Genomic DNA, 9,616 nt, shown 5'->3' with positions numbered 1-9,616 from the left:
GATGTGTGTTTCCCCCTTTCTTCCCCGTTTCTTTAATCATCCCCTAGTCGCGATCAACCGTGTTTTCTATCCTTAGAAAATACGGGCGTGACAAAGTGGTATCAGAGCCAAGTTCTTTCCGCTCTGGACCCAAGAGTCTTCTTTCTGTCGTGATCTAGAATCGTTTCTCTAGATCAAAATAAATAAATAAATAAAATTTAGAGGGTCAATGGCTCAACATCCGACCGTCGCGCTCAACCTAAAAAGAGGTAATGCAATTTTTTTTAAAGAGGAAGTTGAAAATGTTGGTATAGTAAAGGAAGAGTTATTTTGTTGTGTGGAGAAAGGAACGAGTTATGGGTTTTGAAAGAGTTGCATGGTGTTTGATACTTGTAAAAAAAAATGGAAAAAGATTTTGAGGTGAATGCTTTCAGTGGTAATGACTAGTTGTTTTGGTGGAAATTTGGTTGAAGAAAATATTTATGTTGAGGAAAATTGTTGAAATTTCAGAAATCTTTGAACTTCAAATGAAAGCTTGCTAGTTCATTTCTTTTGGGAAATTGAGATTTTGAAGTGAATGAGAAGTATGATGTTGTTTTGTCTTGAGATGTATAAAATATGCGTTTATACATGATTAGCTATGTGGTATATGAATAACGTTTTAATTAATAGAGTATGGACAGTGAAGTATGAGGTATATTGTGAATTTGTTGATAGAATGGAAGTATGATGCTATGAACTTTGTATGCAAACATAGAATGCCCGAAATGTCTGTTAGATCGAATGATATCGAACTTAGTTGTAACAACGGCAATATCACTTTTCTGAGTGATAGGACAAATGGAAATATGTGGTGCGAATTCGAACTTATTTGGATAATTACAAATTCACTATTGTCTTTCGGAACGATAAGAATAATGAGAATGCGAAGAGACATTACGTACGATAATGAGTTCAAGAGGAAAAGGTGTGCAAATTGAAGAGAAGTTCCGAACGAGAAAATATTCGAGACAAGAGGAGATGTTAAATGATGTAATCCTACAACGGGGGGAAAATTGTACATGCGATCTAATAAGTTAAACCCAATCTTATGTCAAAAGTGGCGATGCGACGAAAACAGATGTTATTGCATGTTGAGAGCGGGAGTATAATTACAATGTTTTTAAGAGAATGATTGTTATGACGTGCAAAGAATATTATGAAGATATGGATTCTGATCATCGTTATTGGTGGTAACAGCACGAAGAATCTCAACTTGGAATCCACAGTTTCTTAGAACGATGTTACCATGTTTCGGCTTGTGAGAGATGAATGAGGGGGTGCGACCTTAATAGCTAGAACGAACGATTTTAATCAACAGTACTTACTTGGATTTTAAGAAGTTCTTCTTCGGGACCTTTCGAATAACCGTGAGCCCTTGTCCATTTAACACTTTCTTTGACTCATAATTGCAAGTAATGCCCATTATTTTTTTTCCTCCATTGAGTCATAACTCACTTTCAGTTCTTGGAAATTGGCATTTGCCTTTATAACTTTGGACACCTGGATTGATTGTAGTCTTCTTTGACTCATCATTCATAAGGACAATATTTTGACTTTGTGAGCCTCCGCCATTGAACTCTCTATTCCTAAAGTGCTTGTAATTATGTCTTTCACTATGGCCATGTCTCTCATACATGTTGTAATTATGTCTTTCACTATGGCCACGTCTCTCATACATGTTTTCTATGGGATATTATTCTTCGAACTTTTATTCAGCTTTTCATTTTGTAACCATGTATGTGACAAGTTCTTTCTTATAGAAGTGAAATTCTTTTTGGTCCAGTCCCAATACATGTATCGTCTCCATATTAGAACTTTTCTTTCTGCAAAACGAGGTTACGACCTACATTTTGTACTTTCCCTTAACAGATTTAACCAGTTATTTTTTTCAAAAGTCCTCTTGACTATGGCTGCCTTTCACAAACTTATGAACCCATTGGTGTGATATCATTATTCCATATTATGAATTTTGTTGAGCCATGATTAGTGTTGCTTCGTGGCAACTCCCTACGTTTGTAAATCCTCATGCAACTGATTGTTTCTAGCCATGATATGTTGGGATCATTATCCATTGATGTATAGATCATTCAGATTTGGTCGGACAACTGAATTATCTTGTTTAGTAGCCTATTTCAGGAATTGAGATTTATTTCAATTCCATCCAATTTTCGTGACCTATCTTATGATCTTTCAAGCTCCGTTGGGATGACCCAAACCAATTGTTGCAAGTTAGTGCTGAGATTCAAAACAAAAGTCGAGCTGAAATTGTAATTATTGTTTCGTTGAGTGATTCTGGAACTCTTCTAATTTAAGGACATTTTTAGATGTGTTGTTATAATTTGAAATCGGTCCATATCCAAGTTAAGACTGTTTGATTATATTTTGAGTTCTTGATACATATTCTTAGTTCTTGATGCAACACTATGAGGAAAGGCAAATGCTTGATCTTTTTAGATACACATGGGAAATAAGTTTTACAGACAGACACGCGCTGCAATGATACACGAACCAGAAGTGTAGACATGACCAATAGAACGAGACGAGGAATATTTCGCATTACGAACCGCTTGTAACGAGCTGCTAAGAAATTGAATGTCGTGTTATGTACATAGATAATGAGATTGAGAAAAGAAATGTTAAGGAAAATTTTAGGCACATAGGCCTAATTGTCTTATACAGTGTAGAGATCTGTGTAAAAATAGTTGATCGATCGATACGAGGATGATGAATAAAACTAGGTGAACCACGAGAAGTGAAGTATCTAAATGTCATTGCTACAGTACAACAATCGTGGAGAATATACAAGGATGATAACAAGGTAAATACCATCAACAAAGAGAGAAGCGTTCGAGGTGAGATATGTCAAGTAAGAAAAGCAATCGAAAGAAAGAATGCCTGGTAGCACCACCACCTCCTCAACCAAAGTAGAGAGCTAGGAAAATTATTATAAGAATTTTCGCATAGAAAGAAAAAGGAGGGAATGTTGGAAGAAATATTCAATGATATGTTGGGAAGTCATGTTGGATTACCTTTAGTGATAGATAGACAGCCGTAGTTTACAATTGACTTGGAGCCAAGATCAACCCTAAGTACCTAAGACAACATACAAAATGATGACTAAGGAGTTGGAAGAACTCACGATGCAACTGCAAGACCAGTAAGACCTGGGTTTCATCAAATTCAGTGTGCCAACGTGGGGTACACCAATACTATTTCCAAAGAAGAATGACGGAATGCTGAGATGTGTACAAATTATCGAGAGCTGAACGAGATGACACTTTAGAACACGTTTCCACTATCGAGAATAGATGATTTGTTTAATCAGCTTCGAGGAGTTGATGTTCTTGTGAAAATGGATTTGACATCTGAATACCATCAACCAGAGTCTGACGAGAAGATGTACCCAAGACGACATTCCGAACTAGATATGACCATTATGAGTTTATAGTGATGCCTTTCGGATTAATCAATGCCCCGGCTGTATTTATGGATCTTATGAATCATGTGTTCCATCCATACCTGAACAAGTTCGTCCTGGTCTTCATAGACGATGTACTTATCTACTCAAAGAACGAGGAGGAACATGAAGAACATTTGAAGACCACCTTGGAGACGCTAAGGGCCGAGAAACTCTATGCTAAGTTTAGCAAGTGCGAGTTTTGGCTTAAGGAAGTGATTTTCCTTGGACACATAGTGACCGCGGATGGAATTCGAGTGGACCCTGCAAAGGTGGAAGCTGTACAACAATGGAAGTCACCGACTACACCTAACGAGATTCGGAGTTTCTTAGGACTGGCGGGATATTATCGGAGATTCATCGAGGGATTTTCAAAGATAGCGAGACCAATGACTCAACAATTGAAGAAGGGAGTCAAAGTGAATTGGACACCGGAATGTGAGGTGAGTTTCCAGTTGTTGAAGAAGAAGTTGACCACCGCACCGATTCTCGCTGTGTCGGAGCCCGGCACTAACTATGTGGTGTACACTGATGCATCGAAGGTTGGACTGGGATGTGTACTTATGCAAAATGGGAAAGTGATTGCGTATGCATCAAGGCAGTTGAGGCCACATGAGTTGAACTACCCGACGCATGACCTGGAGTTGGCAGCAGTTGTACATGCCTTGAAGATTTGGAGACACCATCTTTATGGAGTTCGCTGTGAGATATACACGGACCACAAAAGCCTCAAGTACTTCTTTGAACAAAAGGATTTGAACATGCGCCAGCGTAGGTGGCTCGAGTTGGTGAAGGATTATGATTGTGGTATAAACTACCATCCAGGAAAGGCGAACGTAGTGGCTGTTTCTCTAAGTAGAAAGTCTCAACCTCAATTGGACATTTTCCTCACAAATGAAGAGCACTTAATATGAGAGTTCAGTAGGATGCGATTGGAAGTCGTGAGAGCGCCTGAGATAGTACAAGGAAGGATCGCCACCTTGGTGATGGAACATGATCTAAGAGCTAGAATTGTCGAAGCTCAAAGACGCGATACTTTACTAGAGAAAATCCGTTCGGAAGTGAGAGCAGGAGAGCAAGGAATTTTTCACGAGGGGGGCAGATAATGCCTCACATTCAAGGGAAGGTGGTGTGTGCCTAAAGACGAAGGACTTAGAAATGAAATCACGAGGGAAGCGCATGAAACATTGTATACTGCGCACCCGGGGAGTACCAAGACGTATCAAGATATGAATAGACAGTTTTGATGGAATGGCATGAAAAAAAAAAAAAAAAAAACATGTAGCGGCATTTGTGGAGAGGTGTCTAGCATGTCAACAAGTGAAAGCCCTACATCAACGACCCTATGAGAGACTGCAACCACTAGAGATTCCGGAATGGAAATGGGAGCACGTTGCAATGGACTTCGTGACAGGATTACCTAGATCTCAACGAGGGAACACTGTTATTTGGGTGATTATTGATTGTCTCACAAAATCTGCCCACTTTGTGTCGGTACGTGATACTTATGGAGCTAATAAGTTGTCAAAGATGTATGTGCGAGAGATCATACACTTACATGGAGTACCGATGACTATTACATGTGATCGTGATTCGAAATTTACATCTAGATTTTGGATGAGCCTGCACCGAGAGTTAGGCACCTAGTTGAATTTCAGTACTGCATTCCACCCGCAGACTGATGGACAAATAGAGAGGACGATACAGACCTTGGAGGACATGTTGAGAGCTGTAGTGCTAGATCGAGGAGTAGGTTGGGAGGAAGTGTTGCCACTAATAGAGTTTGCTTACAACAATAGTTATCAGGCGACTATTAATATGGCCCCGTATGAGGCATTGTATGGGAAGAAATGTAGATCTCCACTTTATTGGGATGAAGTAGGTGAGAGAAGAGTTCTTTGTTCGAATAATCTAAGCAAATTTCGGGACGAAATTTTTGTGAAGGTGGGTAGATACCCGCTTTTATTATTACCTTTTAATGTTAAGATTTTGTTTTGAGAACGAACGAGTGATAGATCTTGAACAAAATATCGTATTTGTTTTGATTGGTTGCGATTAGAAATATTAAGTGTTTGAATTGTTGTGGGTTGATTATGTGGTGAAAGTAGTCGACGAGATTGACGTGAAATTCGTCTATGAGAAATTGTTGGCATTCGGTTACGAGTACTTGGAATAACACCAAAGTACTATATTAAAACACCACAATTTAATCAAAATTGTAAACCAAATATTTGAACCTAATATCTTTTTAATTCTTCCTCTAGCTAATTATACTTATTCAATTGGGCTACTTTTATTGTAGCTATTTATTCCCAATTCCTAATTAAAACTCTGCAGTCAAATTGTTGGTCAACACATATTCCTTCTGCCAAATTCATTCATTCTACACGGGTTCTTCTCCACTCCCTAAAACTTCTCTAACAAACAAATCAGTCTCTACATAATATCCTCTCCACAACTGCATTCATTATCATCCGTTCCGCAACAATAGTCCAGTTTTCTTCTCTTCTGTGAAGGTAATTCCTCCTCATTCTTTTAAATATGAAAACCTCCATTGTTGACTCCATAATTCAAAATCACAGTGTGAAGATTCTTCACAGAGGAAGCCGAGATTATTTTATAATACCTTTGCTTGTGCAAATCTTCTTCCTCCTAAAGGTATTTTCTTTTCTTCAATTCCATGTTATAATTCCATACATTCACGGTAGACCACCGAATTGAATATCCGAAACTGTGGAATGATTCTTCTTGATAAAGTCTCAATCTTTAACACCATTAGAAGTTGCTCTCTTGTTTCCTCTTCATTTTAAATTCTTTAAAATCCCTTGTATGCCCAAAAGGGAGATGGATGCTTACCTGACGTGAACGGGCTGGGCAGTGGCGTCGGACAGCAGCTCCGAACCGAGCTTGCGGCGGCGACTTTTACCGACGGTGAGGAGAAACCGAAGGGAGAAAGATGGAGGCAGCTTTGTGCTTTTTATATTGGGGAATTGTAATTCATAAGTTGAGATTTTATTAGAGAGATGAGAGTGAGATTAAGGTTTTGCAAAATTGTGTATTGTAGAGGAGAGGCAGAGGGAGAAGCTGTTTTGGTGAGTTTCAGAGAGAGAGAACGTAGATGTTTTGAGATAAAAAAAAATTGGGAGAGAGACGTGTGATGTTTGGGAGTATATTAGACTACTGTTTTTTTTTCGTTTAGTTTGTGCAATTGGGCCTCTTATTAAATTCTTTGGTAATAATAGGCCTACTGGGCTTTTGTTACAAATGGGCCAGCTTAATTGTTGGTGTGGGTTGGCAGTTGGTGTATGGAGTTGAGTAGGGAGTATGTACGTGAGTTTTGGTTGGGAGTATATAAGTTAAACTCTTTTAATTAATTGTTTACTCTGTTCAAGTTTTGCTATGGGATTAGGAGTATTTTATTTTTACTTCTTTGAGCTTTGATAATTAGATTGGGTTTAGAAGTGGGCTAGTTTATTTGTTTGAATGGGTCGACAGTTGGGCGTATTTTGGTGATGGTCGGACTTTTGGTTGTTTAGTGGAGTTAATTTCTTTTTTTTTTCTCTTTCGGCCCGATAATTTAAATAAATCGCGAACTGATGTTGGATCGAGATTTATCTTGCAGAAGTAGGTTTTCGTCATAATAAAGATGAAGGATAAATTGAGCACACACATAGGATGCATGCATTGTTTTACATTAATTTATTTTGCAAAGTCTAATTTTGCATATTATGCTTTTCAAAAAGGGTGAACTTGTGCACGTTGTTTGCGGTGGAAACGAAAAGTGAATTGAGGAGCTAAGCTTGTGAGGTGGGCTTTCGTTTTAAATAAGGACTATGTCCTAAATACTATTTTATGTGAAAGGAGGTGAAAATTTGTTTGTCTTGCCATGTTTTGTGTTTGAATGAACCTATCTGAAGTGGCTATGCCATGTATGTTTAATCGAATTCGGGTCCCAGTAGGGCCGCAAACCCTGCTCGGACTAGTGTACACCCAGTAGATCGTGCGCTATCTCTTTGGAGTTGGCCGGTCTAGTGACTTGGTTCGTGGCCACGTTCCTTGTCATGTATGTTCAGATATGGTGATGGTGATGTGGATGGAAGATGGTTGCAACCGAACTTTATGTGAAAATGCTTTTTAGTGACTTGGGTTCTTTTCATTTAAAACCCCCAAGATCACTCGGTATGGCTTGACAAACTGATTTGGCATGTGTCCACTGAGTGCATCAAGTACTCAGCCCTGCATATTTGTTTTCTTAATGTGCAGATTGAGCGACGACGGGCGTGGAGGATGTTGAGCAGAATTTATGGATTATTTATGTTTGGCTTAATATTGTTGGATGTGTCGTGTCTTCATAATCGGCATTTTCCGTGTCTTGAACGCTTCCGCTAGGTGTCTTTTCTTTAAAATTGTTTTAGTATTGAGAACCTAACTCTTTTCAAAATTGTCTACTTTCTAGTCTTTATTTCTTAGAATTGGTACTTTGTTGAAATGATACTATGTTGTTTTCTAAGTTATTTCAATTATTTAAATATTTTGGTCAAAGATGTGTGTTTCCCCCTTTCTTCCCCGTTTCTTTAATCATCCCCTAGTCGCGATCAACCGTGTTTTCTATCCTTAGAAAATACGGGCGTGACACTAGGTTCCGAATAATAAAACCTTGTTTCGCGCTCCTCTTGAGGACATTATCAAGCGAGACTCAGCTCGCACACGATTCAATATAATAGCAATCCTAGCACCGCTAGATATTGATCACCACTACCCAATATATCAGGATCATTGGGTTACGAAAAACCCGCACTATTTGATAAGTTAAAGTAATGCATAATCAATACCGTATGCTCAATGCTAACCTACATTGGTTAAGAAACAAATATTTATCAAGACCTCGCCTTTCAGTAGATAGCATAAGGGCAAGTCTTGCTGTTAGATCCGTTCAGTGCTATACCACACCAATGTCATCTTATTTCAGTAAGGCTTAGAAATATGCGGACTGACATTGCAACCTTTCTCGATGGATAGTCAAATTCCAACTAGGTTGTGAAATTTATCTTTTTCTTTGTTTAGAACTGACCGTGTTACCTTAAAGACGACGCCCACAACCGGTCTACTAAAACAAAGACTTAGACTTTGTTAAGTTAACTTATACATTTAAACATGCATTAACATTCATTAAATGTAAAACATAACAACATTATGACAAAAATAATCTGTTTTATTCATTGGAAAATAAAATAAGAGTTTTACAGTATTCAATCACTCGAAACGTGATTTCTAGTATACAAACTCTAACACGTGGTATATTCATTTTCTCAAATCCGATTCCCAGTGAGTGAGAAATAACGAATTAAAGTTGTGTAAAATTGCAAACTAAATGAGCTATGAGAGAATCTTAGGGAATAATTAAGAGAGTTAATTATCCCACATTGGAAGTTACAACATTATTAATTAAGTATTTAATAAGAAGGATTATTACATGTAATAATTATAGTGGACTAAAATGGGCTACAGAGCCCACATGCGCTCGCCGCCGCCGCCCGCCCCGCCGCCTGCTGTGAGCCTTGAGCCCGTGTCCTTGTCTTTCTTTGACTTGGATCTTGGCGATTGGTCTTTGACCGGGGCGTGTCTCGTCTTGTGGAAAGAGGACTCCTCGACTCGGCTAACAGTTTTTTACGGTTTATTTGTTTCGATTTTAAGTTGTAATTTCGTTTCAGTTTTCCATTTGTATTCCTTCTTTTGGGTTGTATTACGCTCGGTTTATATCTTGTAATTCTAGAAACCAACAATCGCATGACGAGATAAAACTTGCCTTTGAAAGGATTTGGACCAATAAACTGAAACTAAAACTTTGAAACTTTAATCACCTTTGCTGGAGATGTCGACTAAATCCAACACTGCTACTGCCACCACTCCGGCCACCACCGCCGCCATCATTTCCTCCATCATGGCGACCACTGGACCGGTCAATACTTCATCGATTCCATCGATGATGCCAACTCATGGGCTCTTTCCATCTTCATCAACAACCCCTTAGGTGTATGTTAACACTCATGGGCTCACTAGTGGATCCACCTCGGGTGGGTCGGTTGGTTCCACTTTTAGTGGTTCCTTAGGGTCCTTTAATGGATCGAGTGCTGGGGC

At 38.7% G+C, this 9,616-nt stretch overlaps 1 long non-coding RNA gene across 1 annotated transcript; it reads left to right on the top strand.

Moving 5' to 3' along the window:
• The first annotated feature begins 7,217 nt into the window (after positions 1-7,217).
• Positions 7,218-8,020, top strand: LOC148923085 (uncharacterized). The gene is made up of 2 exons (XR_016132322.1): positions 7,218-7,285; positions 7,742-8,020. It is a non-coding gene; the product is annotated as an uncharacterized LOC148923085 (long non-coding RNA).
• Positions 8,021-9,616: the final 1,596 nt, after the last annotated feature.

The sequence above is a fragment of the Salvia hispanica genome, chromosome 6 (assembly GCF_029641045.1).
Source record: "Salvia hispanica isolate PSC_SH4W2 chromosome 6, Shi_PSC_v1, whole genome shotgun sequence".
In the NCBI taxonomy this organism is placed as follows: Eukaryota; Viridiplantae; Streptophyta; class Magnoliopsida; order Lamiales; family Lamiaceae; genus Salvia; species Salvia hispanica.
The sequence above is the reverse complement of the archived record's forward strand: the minus strand, read 5'-3'. Positions and strand labels throughout refer to the sequence as shown.